This window comes from Sciurus carolinensis, chromosome X (assembly GCF_902686445.1).
Source record: "Sciurus carolinensis chromosome X, mSciCar1.2, whole genome shotgun sequence".
NCBI classification, from domain to species: Eukaryota; Metazoa; Chordata; class Mammalia; order Rodentia; family Sciuridae; genus Sciurus; species Sciurus carolinensis.
Window position 1 is genome coordinate 18226989 of NC_062232.1, and position 19167 is coordinate 18246155.

Sequence of the window (19167 nt, forward strand, 5' to 3'; positions counted from 1 at the left end):
AGATAGTTGTAAGCCAAAAAAAAGTACACTGGTAACATAAGTATGTGTTGAATATGTTAATAGTCAGTACTAATTACAGTATCAGGGAGCAAGATAGAATTTTTATTTTAAAGGGAAAATTCTGTGGCCAAGAAGAAGGGAATAGATAAGAAACTATGTGTTAGACACTGCCCGTATGCTGGAGACAGAACAGTAAATCTGACACAGACCTCAAGGAATGTACTACTTAGAGGTCAAGTCAGGCACACAAAAGGATCACTACATTATGAAATATTTAGGAAAGTAGTGATGGCAATAAAAACATAAATGGATGGATTTTCTGGGGAGAGTATAAAGGGTGAAAGACATTGTGGGTAACAAAACTTGAGGGATGGCTACAGAAAGGAACATCTGAGAATGAGAATAAAAATGAATCAGAGGGGACCAACGTATTGTGGTAGTGAGACAAGTGTTAAATGCAACACAGCATCCCAATAAGATAAAGACTGAAAATACTCTGAGGAAAGATTACCAGTTCTTTATGTCAGAACAGTATCAGAACAATAGAAATAGAAGTCAAACAGCATATGGGGATGAGGAGGGATTGAGAAATAAGAAAGTGAAGGCTTCCCATGTAGAAAAAAATTTTTAAAACTAGCAAGGACTAAATTTCATGCCAGCAGACACTGATAAATTGAGTACAGTTAAGAGTACTGACTGGCATTCAATCAGAGGCTGCATTCAAATGAATGAAAGGAAAAACCACAAACGGTTCTTAGATAACTGAAGTCAATACAGTTTATGCTGACCTGAGAAACTCCTCTTCTTTATATTCTTCAATGCCATCTTTCAGTTACCTTCCAACAAGCAAGTAGTAGCTCTATAGCAAGTAGTATACAATTTGTTTTCATAAGGATTCTCAAGAAAACCAAATAAAATAGAAAAAGGAAGGACAATTTTTTCTGGGTCTGTTCTCAATTACTCTATTTATTTATTTTATAAAAGGCTAAGGTTTCAAAAGTTTTGTTCTTTCCAAACTAAAGCATTGATGCCGAGTAGCAGTAATGTCTTCCATTTAATTTTTGTGCTCATTGTGTATCAAGCACTAGTCTTAAGAACATAAGAATTATTTTCTCATTTAATCCTTAAAACAATTTTATGAATTTCATATCATTGTATTTATTTTAAAGATAACTGAGATTTAGGGACCATGCCCAGGATTCCACAGTTTATAAATGGCAAGTCAATGTCTAAAGTCAAGTTTATCTGACTCTGATTCCAAATTACTGCTTTTAAAGACTACACTGATTTAGAAATGTGGTAGAGATGGAAAGGATTGATTCCAAAACTCTACACTGATCATCTGGACTATACCAAAAGTCATTACATCAAAAATATTTTCTTTTCTATTTTCCATTTAAAATCTCAAAGATGTGGTTTAAAATATACATTAAATTATTCTTTGAACCAAAAGGCATTTGATTGTTACTTAGACACATAAAATTCAGTAGAGTAGTGCAAAATAAAAGTATGTAAGAAAAATATGGTTAAGAGAAATATGGTTAGTAATACATTGGGAGTCAAAATTAAAGTAATACAAAAAAATCCATAGCAAAGAAGATTACTAGACTTGTTAAGGTGTGGAAGGAACTATAACAGAACTAGAACATAAACCTGAAACTGTCTAGCAGTGAACATGAAGAGGAAATGAAATCATCTATAGCTTAAAACCCTCATTAGATAAAAGCAGGCCAGTTTCTCAGAAAAGTCTATCCATTCTTGACCCTAAAGTCAGCAAAAGGATTTCTCACAGAAAGAAATCCTTATGTGATAAAATGAACACCACCTTCAATAAACCCTTTTGATAACATATCTACAAGTTATCACTGGACTGTTCCCTATAGCAAAGCTGAAATATGTTTTTAAAAATAAATATATATGTATTAAAATATAACATTACATTTAAATATATTTTGCATTATATACCCAACAATAGCTAGTTATCATGTAGAAAATGTTTATATTCATTGTCTTTAAAGATGTGACAACCTATAAAACAGTTTTTAATTCCATAGAGAAAATAGGTAGTAAGGTTTCTTTTTTATAATGGTAACAAGTGAAAAGGCAAGCTCTATTTGAAGTATCTTTTGAGAATTAGTTTGTCAATGGATGCCTAAAATATTATGGAGACACATACTATACATTCATTTAATATGACAATTTCAAATGGAAGACTTCCATTGTCCTACTAGTTTTGAAAAACATATTTACAGACTTTGATTTTTGAAAAATACAAAGTAAAAGTCACAGGCAACATGAGAAAAAAGAGATACATTCAACTTATCACAATTAAAAACTTTTGTGTATCAAAGGACACTTATAAGCAGGTTGAAAGGGCAAACTGTACATATCATATATCTGATACAGGATTAATTTCCACAGTACATAAACAATTCTACAACTCAACAACTGCAACAACAATACTGGGTTAAAATGGACAAAGAACTTAAATAGACATTTCTTCAAAAAATACATACAGTCAATAAACACATGAAAAATGCACAACATCACTAATCATAAGGGAAATGCAAAATGAAAACCACAATAAGATACTACCTCTCTTCCCCAACAGTTTGGTTTCTATTAAAATAAACACAAAGTTGATAAATATAGGGAGAAACTGAAATCTTTGTATAGTTTTACTGGGAGTGTAAAATGGCACAGTCACTGTGGAAAATGGTTTGGTAAGTCTTTAAAAACAATCAGGGTTACCATAGAATCTAGCATTTCCATTTCTAGCTCTATACTCAAAAGAACTGAATGCAGAGATTTGAAAAGATATTTGTACATCCATATTATATATCAGCATTATTTACAACAGGCAAAAGGTGGGTGCAACCCAATTGTACATTAAGGTATGAATGGATAAAGAAAATATGGTGTTTACACAAAAAGCCTTTTAATTCAAACTTAAAAATAAAGGAAGTGGTGATACATACTGTACTATGGATGAATCTTGAGGCTATATCAAGTGAAATAGTTCATTTACTAAAGGACAAATACTGTATGATTCCACTTATAAGAGGTATGTATAGTAGTCAAGTTTACAGAAACAAAAAGTAGAATGGGGGTTACACCAGGGGCTAAAGAAAGGAGGAACAGGGAGTTGTTTAATAGGTATAGAGTTTCAGTTTTGCAAAATTAAAAAAATTCTGAAAATAGTGGTGGTGGCAGCACAAAAATGTGAATCTGTTTAACACCACTGAACACTTAAAAATGGTTAGGACAGTATATGTGATATTATGCATATTTTATAATTTAAAAAATAATAGTGAATAAATGGCAAATTTTGTATCATGTATGTTGTACCATAATAAAAATATGCAAATTAAGCAGATTAACCTTAATTAGCCTAAATTTGCTACAAAGCCACAGCTATTATTTTATATCTGATTACTAATGCAATGCTTATATGTAATTTAATTTCTCTAATAGAAATACAATTTTTCTTTCTAGTTGAGTACAAAGAATGCATCAAGGGCTGTGATATACTAAATTTAGTATATTTTACATGAAGTTCATCAATATGTCTCAACCAATGTTAATGCATCATGAAAAAATGATTTGCCTAATTCTGACACAACTTAATATAGTTTTCATCTTTTTAAATAGTTTCATTTAATGTCTAAATAATATTGCATATAAAGATATGCCCAAAGTTGTACACTTGGTACATATGTAAACAGCAATACCAAGGGTAAAAGAATGTATAAAAATATCCTGACGAATTTCAAAAACAAGTGTCATAAAGTATTAATCAATCATCTTCGTCAGAATGCTGGGAAAGATATTCTCTAGGGACAACAGGCCCATGGGCAGGAGGGACATGTCTCCTATGTATGTGTGAGGATGATGGGGACAACCCTGGAGCCATGCCATTGAAAAGGGCAAATTTTATTGATCCAATTTTGCTTCTGGGGATATGTCTAAATCTTAGCTTGTCTTGGTTTCAGGCTTCCATGATGTTCTTGGTCTTCTTAGATTTAAATCTGGTTCCTAAGTTAGCAATTGCCTATTTCTTATACTTCTACAACATACATCTCCATATATTTTTCCTCTGGAACCTCTTCATTCTTATCCCCAATATCAGGATTCCTATTATACAACTCCAATTCCTCATAAACTTTCATTTATTCATTTAATAAATGTTGTTTGAATGTCTACTTATGAGCTAATCATTATTTTAGGGAGAAGAGATAAAAAATTGAACAGAAATGCACTTGGTCCCTGACTTCATGAAGCTAATAGTTTATTGGGAGAGAAGCACATTAATAATGGAATCACATAAACAACCCTAAGACGTTATTGAAGGACAAAGTATGGGAAGAACTCAGGTTTAGAGATGAAAAGGAGTCAACTAGAGAAAGAGAGTGAAAAGCATTAGATCCTGGAAATAGCAAAGACCCAGAAGAAGGAATAAGATGAAGAGTATGAGGCATTAAATAAAATATGGCCAGCATGTGACTAAATATTGTATTCTGAAAAAATTTTCTGTCTTCCACATGTGGAACAGTGACTTGTGACCACTCTGACTCCTCTCAAAGAAAAGGTAATCTTTGGCAGGAACTAATCTTTAGACTTGGCATCTTTACTTGATCAGCTATTTCAGCTACATGTGTTGAAGCATACAGCTTTTTCCAAGAATGTCTTTTCTCTGGCAATTTTATTCCACTGAGGCTATCTACAAACCCCCTCACTGTTTACTGTAAGGTAAATTAAGGAAAAGACCTACAAGTAGAACTTGTTTCATGCATTCTTTAGTACTATACCCATGATCTGCTGAATAAGAAATTGCAATCAACAGAAAACTGTGGTAAAAGGTAGAAACATCTATTAAAATGGTGATTGTAGAAAAGCAGCATATTAACACAGAAGTAAAAATTGCCTTTACTAATTACAATCAGCCATTTTAATTCAGATATACACAACTAATTCTGAAATAAATTCCACAAAAGAAAGCTCTAGCATAAAAACAACTGCAGAAACAAAAAGCCCCATCCACTATTAAACCTAGTCTTAATACATTTCCTTTGATCCTTCCCCAATACAAAACAGGCTTATTCATCATTTTGAATCAACCATAGTGAATGTCAACATTATTACCAATTCAATAATTTCATGCAGTCAAGCATGCATACACACACACACACACACACACACACACACACACTCTCACACCCTTCTGTGTTTTATAATTTTGGTGACTCTTAAAACAGTTTCTAAACCATTAGGCCACATGTAAATTTCAGTCAACATGTATTTGTCATTTAATTACTAAATTATCAATTAATGAATACTAAAATTAAAATAAAGCTATGAATGCTTGCCTTTTATCACATGTAAGGACTTATTATCAGGATAAAAAGAATCATACATCTAACAGCTATTTCTGACAGGTTGCCTAAAAAAGTGATTATATTCAATTTTATATTTTTTGATTCATGTATCAGAATCAAGATGTAAGATCACACAAATTAATAACCAATTTTCAATAGTCTATGGTTAAATTCTCCTTGACCAAGGAAAATGTGTTAATTTGAATACCTTATTCTCCCCTAGCATTCACAAGACATCCTCAAAATAATTTTAATAGCTCAAAAACAAAGTTATTTTTCCATAGCTTCTCAAAATTTATGTGTATACAAAATATCTAGGGTGATGCTGTCCAGCGGAGTCAATTTGGCTTGGGAGACAAACGAATAGCGAGGCTCTTGAATTCAGAAAGGTTTATTGTAGATTCAGGAAACCCGGGAACCAGAACCAGAACCAGAACCAGAACCTGGAACCTGGAACCTGGAACCTGGGACCCTGGTGCTCAAGGAGAGCCGGCTCATATCTCCTCCAGGAGGTGAAGGGTAGGGCTGACGCCAATTATGTGAAGATCAGGAGAGGAGCCAGCTGCCCAATCATGGTAAAGGTCAAAACAAGCAGGCACGATCAGGAGCACTGGAGAACACATGTGCATGCACTGTATGCATGGACTTAATTGAATACGGCCAATGACAAAGCACCTGAGTGTGCTTATGTTAATTAACCTCCTCACTGCCGATGTGACCAAAACAACTTCTGGCTGGCTGCCAGGCGCCATCTTGGCACAGCCCACATGGCACAGCCCCCAACATAGGGATCTGATTAAACTGTAGGTTTTGATTCAGTTGGTCTTGGGTGGGGTCTGAGATTTATGTTTCTAACATGCTCTGAAATAACAATGGACATTACTACATCAAGGTGTGTCCAAAGCAAAAAGAGAATTGATGTTTTTCAAAAAGTGATGAGGTTATCATCAAATAGGACAATAACAAGGACTGAAAATACACACACACTAATTAGGCGTACATTTCTCAATATCTAATCATGCCCTTTTTGGACAGCCCCAATTAAGAAATATATATACTAATACCCAAGAATCAACAAATATTTGCCATAAATTTATAGACCACAAAGAAACAAATTTCTTATGTTGTAAGCTAGACAAGTAGTGGATCGAAAACTATTTCAAACTAAATCTATTTGAATAAATCCCTAATTGCATGTTTTAAGGATAGTTATTCAGAACACCTCCTAATTTTTCAAAAAGCAAAGTCTGAGGAGAAATTCACCAGCCTAATTTAGCAATAATTAGTCTCATCCTTCACAATATTGTCAATAATTATAAAAAGATACAGTGGACTTTTTTTGAAAAAGGAAAAGAAACCACATACAATAGGAATTCATGTTCCTTATCATAAAGCATTTCTCAAAGAGCTCCAAAAATATGAGTCTTTTAATTCTTTTTATAATTCCTCTCTGTTCAATAAAATTCTCCTGCAGCATGACAGCATTCTACTACAATCAATGTCCATTGGACAATCAAACCTGAAGATGTTAGTTAGTGATCTTTCCCTTGGTTCCCTGAGGAATCCAAATTCCTACAAGTGGGTCAGAATAGAAAATGCCTGAAAATCAGAAAGGAAGGAGGAAAAACTCTGTGGAAATGCATATGAATCAGAATGGGGTGGGGCAGATATCAGAACCTTGGCTAATACAGTGTCAGAGAAACAATTTGACAGACCCACATTTAAAAAAAAAATCTTGCACTCAGTTCTTACCAGAGAGGCAATATTGCTCCTCCAGTCACAAATTAACCTCCATAACATCTGTTTCTTAGCAGACTGAACTTGCTTGCCAGGAATTTAAGGACTAACTTTTCAATGACATTTACAAAGTCCAAGTCATAATTTAATACTACATTCATACTGTTGGCAGTCCAACAGTTAATGGAGCTTAATGTTCTTATGATTCTCCTGATTAAATTACTGCTCAAAAACCTAGTTTCATAAACAGGAGTTTATAAAAGAAGGGGAAGACACACAGCCTTCAGGTTTGATTAAGTCTTACAATTTAAAAACTAACATAAAATAATTCTATGATAACTGGATACATCATATGAGAAGACAAAAATAAATTTTTTAAATCATCTCCATAAGACATAAAGAATAACTAACTCGTCTTCTAGGAAAAGGAGACAAAAAGAAAAAGAATGTGAAGAGGTTAGGGCAAGGGTAAGGGCAGAGACCCAACATATGTGATGACTTTATATTTTGTAAAGTACTACTCAAGAAACTTCTGAGCTTAGCCCCACAAGAGTGTATTGACTCACTCTCCTATGAGACTTTGGTCACTGCCTAAAAGCAGCTGTGCAAACAATCTTTAAGCAGAGATTTTATTTCAAATGAATCCCAAATTTCTCCATTGGTGAATTTCAACGAAAAGACCCCGGGGGATGCAAGATTTGCATGCATATAAATATACTACCACTGCCTACTACAGACGCCTACACTAAAGACAGCTATAAATCAACCTGAGAAAGGAACCACGAAACTTACTAAAGATATCTTGAATAACCACAGAGAGGTTATTTTCTGTAATACTTTGCTAACTTTGATAAGAATTACATATAATCATGATGAAAACTATAGAAAATAATGGTAGGTATTCAAAAATTAACATATGAGAAAGATTAATATTGCCTACTTTAATTTTATAGCTAAATTAAACTTCTCTTTTTCCAAAGGCACTATAGTTCACTAGTTATGATAATTTTATTTTAAAAAAAACTTACTTTTTTTTTTTTGCAGTACTAAGAACTGAACCAAAGGCCTTGAGCATGCTATGCAAGCACTCTACCATTAAGCTACTTCCCTGGCCCTGCTGACCAGTCTTCACAATAACTTTAAACAACAGGCTACTGAATTCTAAAGTATTTTTCCAGAAATGGAAAAAAAGTCTAAGGAACTTACAGTGAATTAGAACTTTTCATTTCAAGAAAGAAAATAAGAAATATACTAAAATATATAACAATGGAAGAAAACCTATAATTACTTTTTATTGTCAGCATCTACCCTGGAAACATGTTCCCTTTGGTTATAGTATCACAGATTAAAAGTCATGTAAGAAAAGTATGATTCATTCAATAATGATAAAGTCGACTTTAAACTCCTGTTAAAGTTTTATACACTTCTAGTTATGAACAAAACACTCTGAACCTGACTTCCCAGTGCTATAATCCAAAAAGGGTAAAGAATTCAAAAGAGAACCTTGCATTTCTATTCAAAACTTGAGTCATGTCATCCCAGGAAATGTTTTATATAAAAAGAGCTAATTTCATTACTTTTCATGGCAATCCCAAATCTCAAAAAGGAAGGAAAAAACATCAAAATTGTTTCTGCTTGAATAGGAGGGGACTCATCTGCTTGAATAGGAGGGGGTTTTGAGAACACAATAAAACAAAAAATCCTAAAAGTTTCCTATGTACATACATGAATATACCACAGTGAAGCTCACCAATGTGTACATGAACAAGAAATTAATTTAAAAAATAACTATGGGTAAATGGCAGAAAAATCAGTAGAAGGAAGGGAGCCAGGGGTGGGGGAGGGAAGGGGAAGGAGAGGTATGGGATCTGAATTAGAACAACACATATTCCATGCTTGTATAATTATGTCAAAATGGATTCTACTGTCATGCATAACTAAAAGGAATCAATAATAAAAATGAATAAACAATCTTTTTTAAAAAGTCTAGCATAGGAAATAGAAATTACTGATTTTGAGAAAGTGGTCCTCTTTGGAAGGAAATATGGCCAGTGTATTTCTGTCTTAACTACCCCAATGCTTTACTTTGGCATCTATTCTCTAACACATGCAGTATACTCCAGCCTCGACATTAAGTAGATCAACCTTAGGCAGTTAATGAACACCTAAATTACATATAGCTCTTCAGTAATAAGATTTATTTTCTTTGTCCTTCATTTCAACCTTCTAATAATTCTTCATAGTACAACATTAACTACAGTTCTACATTTGTTTCCAAATGTCTTACAGTTCTGAGATTTATTTTAGAAATAACATAATTCTAATCTCGATTCCAAAAACTAAAAGCTTTGACCAAGTGTGTCAAATGGGAGTATTATGTTACAACTGTGATGTAGTAATGCTTCAAATTCAACAATTCAACAACTGTTACAATAAGGAGCTGAATCAAACTTTTTAACTTATGGTTCTTATATGGTTTAATCATTAAGGGAAAAAAGAGGAATATAACATTTACAATTTGTTTTTTAAACAACATGTCTTACATTAGCTAATTACATACAAATTTCATCGAAATATGTATGGGGAAGGTGATCTGTACTTTGACAACAGGAATAATATTCCTTGTAGATTTGGAAGACCTCAAGATAACAAACTTGTAATTGAGATCATGATTTCTACAAACTAACAGAAACATGATAACAACTCTCCTACTCCTTCTTATCTTGACACAAGGAACAGAAGGCTAGAAAAGAACCTTAATCAAATACTCTTCAACCCAAATGGGAATGGTCCAGCAGTACCACTTCTTCACTTGTTCACTTTTTTATTTTTATTATTATTATTTTTTTTTTACTTTTCAGAGGCTTGCTTTAAGAATTTCCAGAGGGATATCTCTTAAGTTATTTTCAGAATATTTCTAAATAATGGAGGCACAGATTTAGATGTTCTAATAGTTCAATAATAAAAATGTTAATCATTTCATCAGTATAAACTGATATCATCTGTTCAAAATAGAATTAGACTTTCTATACCTAAAACTACATTTTTATTAGAATTTTTATTTTTACTGAAAGTTCATTAGTTTATAAACTAAGTTACTAGATTCGAATAAAAATTTAAAAATCATCCTCTGCATAAATTTTCTTCTTAGATATCAGGAAGAAAACCCTTAAGGCTCAGAAACACTTACTTATTACTTCCTTTTTTTGAATTTATTTTTATTGTAAACAAATGGGATAGATGTTGTTTCTCTGTTTGTACATGAAGTAAAGGCATACCATTTGTGTAATCATACATTTACATAGGGTAATGGTGTTTGAGTCATTCTGTTATTTGTTCTTTCCCCCCACGCCTCCCACCCCTACTTATCACTTCCTAAACTAACCTTTCTAATACCAAATGTTTGGATTCACACAAATATTGTTTACTTTTTTAAAATTACAAAACAATTACAAATTTAAACATTAATATATTAACCACCCCATCACATTCAGAAGCACATTTAAATCAATTTAGAATCATCATGATCAGTAGTTGAAACTGAAGCATTCATTCAAGGGTCAAGGGTCAAGAATATTTAACATTGAGCAGTGATCCTAGCAAATGCCAAAAAGCAGGAAAAGAGTAAAGGTGATGTTTGATGAGAAAAACTACCAAGAATGCATAAAATGATTACTTAAAATTTTCAGGAAATCAACTGAAAAACTATGAGACTTAAAGTTTATTAACGTGGTCAAATACAAGAACAGTACATGATAACTTCCTTATACACAGAAAAACCAACTAAAAATAGAATTTTAAAATTTCATTCACAATAGAAATAAAAACAACAAACTAGAAATAAACCTAAGAAGAAACAATATTTTTGAAAGCTACCAAATTTCCCTAAAAGATATTTTAAAAATCCAAATAAGGAATGATACATCATGTCTCAATAAGACAAGTCAATAGTGTACAGATATTAATTTTCCCTAAATTGACCTAAAAACTCAGTGCAATCCCGGGGAAGATCCTATGAGGTTTTCTGGTAAGAAACATGACAAATTGAGCCTATATTTCATATAAGAGGAAAAATGGCAATAACTAAGAAGTATTTGAAAAAGCAAAACATGAAGGTGAAGGAACCTTGCCAGACAGCTGAAGTTCTAAAAAAGTGACAATAATTCAAAATGGCATTGAAATTAGAAAATGATAAGTTGAGACAGAACAACTGGCTATCCATTTGAGCAAAAATAATAAAGTCTAAACCCATACCATATATTATACATTTTAAAAAATTCATATTAACAAGCTAAATGAAGGTATATATGTGTAAGTACTGGAACAAAATACAGGAAAAGTTTTATACAATATTGGGAAAGTTCTTTCTAAGCAAGATATATCACTGAGTAACCATAAAATGGAAAACAATGACAGTTGTGACATTAAAATTAAATATTTTTCTGATAAAAGACACCTAGGGGATTTTTAAAACAATTACACACATGAGCCTTAGCTCCTTATAAAAATCTCATTTTCCCTCTTTCCTCTTTAAGAAGTTACTGTTTAGTAAGTCACTGTTTCTTATAGAAGTATGTTGCACTTCTTGCATATGGATCCGAGAATAGACTTTTCCATTTTTTAAATTTTTAGTTCTAAGCAATTTCTATGAAAGGTTAGTGATTAAGTGTTGTGTGGTTCTTTTAACTAATTAAGTTATTATTGCAATCTAGTTTACTTTGTGTACATGTTGTTGCAGGTTTCTCTTTGTGAAAATAGAACTACAATAAAAGATCCCACATAAAACAGTTTGTTACAAAATGCTATGTTGGAAATGGTGACTGAACTATGGGTTTTGAACTGTCCTATGATTCCCCTCTGAAGAACTCTCCATGTAAAAGTGAAGAGACAGCCCGGTTGCTACGGTGACAACACTGTTCAATAGGAGATTCTGTGCCAGCCACAGAGCTATTTAGTTTTTAACTTTGAATTTCAGACACCAACTGCTTGGGGGTAGAAAGTTATGGGCGCAAGCTGATAATCACAATCGGGCTGCTTATACTCATGACCTTGACTCTACCTGCTATGAAGAAACTTACCCATAATAACCGTTTTAATGATAAACATATAATAAATGTGCTGAGCTTGCTCATGGTCACTCTTTCTCCATCAGAAGTTGGCTGAACCACCAAGCACCAGTTTTATCTCTGTTCGTGTGTCTGTCTTTTCTCCATCCGTACATCGATTGGTTCAGTTACCCCTGAATAAATTGTTGTGCAGGTTGCAACAATGCTATTTATTGGAAGTAGTTATTTAAAATATACCACAGTTCACCATTTTTTTTCTGACAAGTAGTATGTGACTTAAGTGAAATTTAATACAGTAAGTGTAGAAAGAATTAACACTCACACATTGGGATCAATATAAAAACCCTTATTTAGGATATAGCTCTGCCTTTAATAATCAGACACTAAGATCAGTTATGGGACTATATGCTACTTCTGTACTTCCAGAGCAGAACCAAATCCACAAGAAATATTTAATATATGCTTATATAATGAATATCCTTTCTGCTTTATTTTAAAATTCAACATAAATTTAAAGTTAGTTTTGTTGGGTTTCTTTGAATTTCCTGTAATTTTTTTCTTTTAAAATTTTTATGTAGTAAAGAATCAGCAGTTAACTCCTTTTTTCTATAACTCACCTTTACAGTCATCAACCACAGTCATGGTAGTATTTAACATACCTTCCCTGCCTCTCATCATAGAATCTGAGTTGTCTTTAATGTTTTATGGAGGTAGGCAACTTAATAATAAAGTTCATATAAAAAATCAGGGACAGAACTGCTAATGTATACAAATATATCATGGGAGTGAGTCCACTGTTTTAGAAAGTATAAACAGTATGAGTTTCTAATTTTGGTAATGATGTTTCAAAGAAAATAAATATACTGGTGATAAGATTGAGAATACTGATGAATAACAAATTTTCCCTATTCTTGTTACCTATAAATGATCATATCTGAAAATCAAGGCAGAAAAACCTGCCATATGAAAAGGACCTCTTCCTACTTTATGGGAAATTGCTTTAAAAAATATGCCAAGGTTAGAATCATGTTTTTTTCCTAGTATTTTTGTGACTCCATTTTCTTTCAGTTAGGCTTCTAATCCACTTGGAGGTTATTCTTGTGTGATGCAAGGTATAGATCTAATTTTATCTTTCTCCAGATTGCCTCTCCAGTTGTCTAAGCACAATGAACAAATTTCACCATTTATGAAAAAATCTCTTTTATCCCCTGAAATTGGAGATGCCACCTGTATCATATAGTAAATTTCTAAATGAGCCAGATACTAGTTCTGGGTTTTCTATTCTATTCCACTGGTATTTTGTCTGTTTATAGGCCAACATCATACTATTATTATAGAGGCTTTATAATGCTTTAATGTATGGTAAAGATAATCTTCCATTACAGTTTTTCATTGTTTTCCTGACTCTTCTTGTCTATAGGTATAGGCTTCATGTACTTGTTTAAAAGGTTTGACTCAATCATAAGATTAAGGATTCAATAAATTAAGAATTATATCCTAAGCATAATTAGGATGGCAAACAAAGCACAAAACTTAAATTCTGTCAAAAAATGAGAATTCCACTGTTCACTATTATAGCATGACCTTCTCTTAGCATAAATATTTAAAAGCTCACTAAATTTCAACTGGTTTCATGTTCTAGGATATTAAGAATGTATTTTTATTGGTGTAATGTTGTAATGTAACATATGTTCACATTTGCCTCTAAAATTTCAGATTAGTTGCTAGGTTAAAAAATGAAAAATCATATAAATATTAAGTTTTCTTCTGGGTTTGGGATGTAGCTCAGTGGTAGAGTACTTGCCTAGCAAGTATAAGGCTCTGTGTTCAATTTTGGTACTACAAACAAAAAGTTTTCTTCTAAAATAATGAATTTGCTAAGTATCGAAAATTCAAATATAGCCTTTGACATAAACATTTGCATTACTTAACTAAATATGAACATAAATCATTTGAAAATATTAATGATTTCTAATTTTCTAAATTTTCTTGAATAAACAAACCAGGATCTTTATGAAGTTTCCTTTTATTTGCACTAGGCTTTCAACTCTATGTCCTTACTTATTCAAGGATACCACAAAAAGTTACATGGTTTGTGTACTGCTAATCTGCACATCATATATGGGATGTGTCAGCCCTGTTTTTGCCTTTTTTGTTATCACCAGAAAAGCAATTCTTCAAACTCAGGTAAGATGAACTAAAGAAAAATAAAGGTCACTATTAGGTAGAATTCTTACTTAATTTGGGAGGTCATATGATTCAGAGAAAATGTATGGTGAGGAATTTAGAGTCAGATGGGCCTGGTTTCAAATCCAAAATCTGTCATTTATCATAGAGTCATTTAACTTAATTCTCATCTTTGAACTTGGTTAACAACATCTATCCTAGAGATGTTGCTGCAAAGTACAAATTAAGTCCTTAAAATATGAACAGTAACTGACTTTCAGTAGGCACTAAATGGTTACTATTTGTACAATTATATAGTTTCATATTTATTATAGAGTAAAAGTCTCTCAAGAGCAAAGGTTATATCATTTCTCTTTGCTTTTTCCAGAATGAGATACACAGCGATCTAAACAAAGGCAGTAAAAGAAAATGTTTGCTCTGACTGATTCTAAAGGTGAAATTTAGCTAAATATAGAGACTGTTACATGTTGTATAGGTTTCTATAATAGGACTTAGTACACTGTTTAATAGGCAGAGAAATACACACATATACACAGACACATATCATGACTACATAATTATGAAAGGAAAAAGGGCAAAAATAGGCCATCGAAAAATGATGTATTCAAAACCCAGAAATTATATTTGTCTGGTTTTTAAAAGAATTAAAATGAATTATTTCTGATTCAGATCTTTGAAGCACATGTCATCAACATTTTGGTTAAATGTTTGTAGATTTACATCACTAACAAAAAATATGAACTCATACATTTTATTTTAAGATCCACTCTTTTTACCACAAAAAGGTTGCTGTTTACACTTAAAATTTTCAGTTCTAAGACTATCCTTAGAGTGGGCTACCCAATCATTTTACTTTCTCCTAAACATTTCTTAACACAGTTTTCTAAGCTCATTCATTTTAATACTATTTACATCCCTAAAATCCTTGTTTATAATAGAATTCCTAATTTAAGGAATCACTGCTCAAAAAGATACATCTTGACCAAAAGGAACAAGTTTGAACAAGATATAGCTGTGTATTTAAATTTCAAGACCAAAAGACTATAAAGGAAAACACTTGTAAGGGGCTAAGAAAGGAATGACTGAAACATAAAAGTTGTAAAATATTATCTTTTGTCCACACTGTGTCTCATCCATGAACTCTCTAAAATTTAGATGAGTTTGTCCAAGAAGAATTTAGATAATTTATTAATATAAAATGATACTTTCTTTCTATATTTTGAACTGTCTTTTCATTAAGGCAACAACTTTGAACTTTTAGCTTATAGAAGAAAAGTTTTCAATAAAAATGTTTAATCTATACAAACAGATAAAAGGGAAATCTATGATCTTTAAATAAAATATTTATTAGTTCTTGAAACAGACAAAAGAGAAGGAAAAGGACACAGAATACTATTAGTCCTTTCCCTAAATTTATGTGTGACGAAAAATTTAAAAGAAAGAATATTTCTCTGAGATGAGGCATTATCTTTTAGGGTGATTTCATCGTTTGACAAATATTTATTGTGCCCAAGTTCCAAATACCATTGAAGTCTTCTGAAACTCAGACATTGCTAAGTTCTAGTAAAATACTATGTATAACCAAATGAAAATATGTGGGATTCTATATTTTAGAAGTATGACATTTTATTAAATGGTGAGGATAGAATCATCTAATTATTTAAGTTTGCATAATTGGAAGTTATTTTATTATTCCATGTTGGGTGAGCTATACATTTTTGGCAATGGAATCTTTATTTCTATTTTAATTTTCTCAATAATCTTCTATTTTTCTCTATTTTCATTGTATAATTTCAGGGAAGTTATATTGGAATGGCTCAAAAATATCTAATTATTTACATTCAGCTTCGATTGTGGCATTAATTTATTGTGGGCTACTGGCATGACGCCTAATGGTAGCAATAATGATAACCAATACTTTTCCAGCTCCTACTATGATCTTTGTATTCATTATCAACCTGACTACAATCCTCCTTTATAGGTAGAATTGGTGGTAGTACTTCTACTACTAATAGCCAATATTTATTTAGAATGTACTAAGTGGTAGTAACTATGACACATCTTTTACATAGATTATTCATAATAAACCTTAGTACTCTTTGAGGTGTTAATTCTTTTTTTAATTTTTTTTTACAGACTGTATTTTGATTTACTGTATGCAAATGGAGTACATTCTTTCATTTGTATGGTTACACATGATGTAGATTTGTACCATTTGTGTAATCATACGTGTACATAGGGTAATTGATATCTGTCTCATTCCACTATTTTTCATATCCACTTCCTTCTCATTTCCCTCCTATGTAATCTAAAGTTTCTCCATTCTTCTCACACCCCACACCCCACTCCCATTATGTATCATTCTCCACTTGTCAGGGAAAACATTTGGTCTTTGGTTTTTGGGGATTGGCTTATTTCACTTAGCATGATAATTCTCCAATTCCATCCATTTATCTGCAAGTGCCATAATATTATTCTTCTTTATGGTTGAATAATATTCCATTGAGAGTGTGTGTGTGTGTGTATATATATATATATATATATATATATATATATATATATATATATACAGTTTCTTTATCCATTCATCTTTTGAAGGGCATCTAGATTAGTTCCACAATCTAGTTATTGTGAACTGGGCTGCTATAAACATTGATGTGGCTGTGTTACTGTAGTTTGCTGATTTTAAGTCCCTTGGGTATAAACCAAGGAGTGGGATAACTGGATCAAAAGGTGGGTCCATTCAAAGTTTTCTGAGGATTCTCCATACTGCTTTCCAGAGTGGCTGCACTAATTTGCAACTCCACCAGCAATGTAAAAGTATGTCTTTTTCCCCACATCCACGCCAAAATCTATTATTGTGTTCTTGATAATAGCCTTTCTAACTGGAGTAAGATGAAATCCTAGAGTTGTTTAAATCTGTATTTCTCTCATTACTAGAGATGTTGAACACTTTTTCATATATTTATTAATTGCCTATATATCTTCTTTTTAAAGTATCTGTCCAGTTCCTTGGCCCATTTATTGATTGGTTTTTTTGTATTTTTGGTGTAAAGTTTTGTAAGTTATTTATAAATTTTGGAGATTGGTGCTCTATCTGAATTGTGTGTGGAAAAGACACCTACAGGAGACTGGAGGTCCTTTGAGAGGTGTTATTCCTTTACTTTAAAAATAAGAAAACTGAAACTCAAAGAGGTTATTGTTTGTCCAAATCCATTAGGTCAATAAGTAACAAACTAGAAATTAAATCTAGATTGATTTGTCTTTAAAGATTATATTTTCTCTCAATGTAATACAGTAACTGTTTATGCTAGAGAGAGGTAGTTATACAATGGTCATGGTGGACAGCTCTGAGTGGTCTATTATTCAGAAGCACAAGCCACTATGACTTAAAACTTTTAAAAATTCAGATAAAGCTCAGAATGAGTACATTATGATTACCTAAGGGAAAGAATAACTGTACTGCCCTAATAGGCTTTTATGGTAGACTCCAATGTCTACAGCAATTTTTAAAAAAACTAATTGTGTAGGTTGTTAAATATCACATTTTACTATAAAAATTCAAACACATATACAAACAAAAATATTGACCAAACTTACAGAAAGAGTGCTGTTATTAGAAAGTTATGTGTTTCAAGCAAGACTACAGATAGAGGAAAACCATCTACAAAATAAATTTTCTTTCATTTGAAGGTTATACAATAAACTTTTATATAAAAATATAAAAAAGTTTTAACTTGAAGACATACATTCAAGAAGAGTTCATTCGATTAAAGGTTTTCTTTGTTTTATGGAAGGTGCTTATTTTAACCATAGAGACGCTGATGATCATATTAATAAAACATCCTTAGAACAATATTTATGCTTGAAAATAATTTAAGTAGTTGGAGGTAGGCAGTTTCTACAGTGCCATATTTTACTGGTATTTATCACTGATGATCAACCAAGTTTTCTACTATTGCATTACTGTTCTGTAAAATAATTAAGGGCTTTAGATATATGTACAAATTAGAAGTCATCAAACTTTTAGGTTAAATGTACAACTGTATATATTCAGATGGGAAAAAATGGGTCATATTCCAGTGATACCTGGGTTGTTGAGACTGGTTTTGTGAGACTGGTTACCACATTAAAAATAAAAATAGGAACAAAGTGGGGAGGGGTGTATCTCAGTGGTAGAGTGCTTGCCTAGAATGGGTGAGGCCATGGGTTCAATCCCCAGCATGGGGGTGGGGGACAGAGGAACAAGATTCAATTTCTGAGTTCTTTAATTTTAACATATCATTACCATTAAAATTTAAAATAAAACACAAAACAAATTTGTAAAACAAGCATAACTAAATTAAGAATTCAAAACTGTTGGTTCAATATAAGTCATGGATTTCAGTTTTTACACTTCTTAAAGTTAATTTTTCCTGGAACTTAGACATTTGAGAAACATTTCAGTTACATCATGTGCCAATTTGCCATTTGCCATGGAACATGAAGAGCCCAGGTGGCTGCCAATGATGTGAACTTTCCCTACTAGCCCTACAAGTATGAGTCACTGCTGTCCTGAGGTGACCACACTTCTGACAGTGGCAGAAAATATGTTATTATTCCATCTTTGACAGCAGCTATCAGAAAATGTGCATAATGACACAGTTCATTCTCAAGTGATTAAGTTACATGATTTTGTCTTTCTTAAAGAATGCCATCTTAAAAAATGCAACACCTAAAAATTAACAGGAATGCAAAGGAAATAGTTCCTAAGGACAGTAAATGCAATTAGAGTTGTTTAGAACAGAAATACCATGACATTT

The 19167-nt window shown here is 32.1% G+C and overlaps 1 protein-coding gene across 5 annotated transcripts in view; it reads right to left on the reverse strand.

Annotated features, from left to right (window-relative positions):
• The window catches only part of Cnksr2 (connector enhancer of kinase suppressor of Ras 2), a 275785-nt gene that overhangs the window by 236507 nt on the left and 20111 nt on the right, over nucleotides 1-19167 (reverse strand). The window lies entirely within an intron of this gene.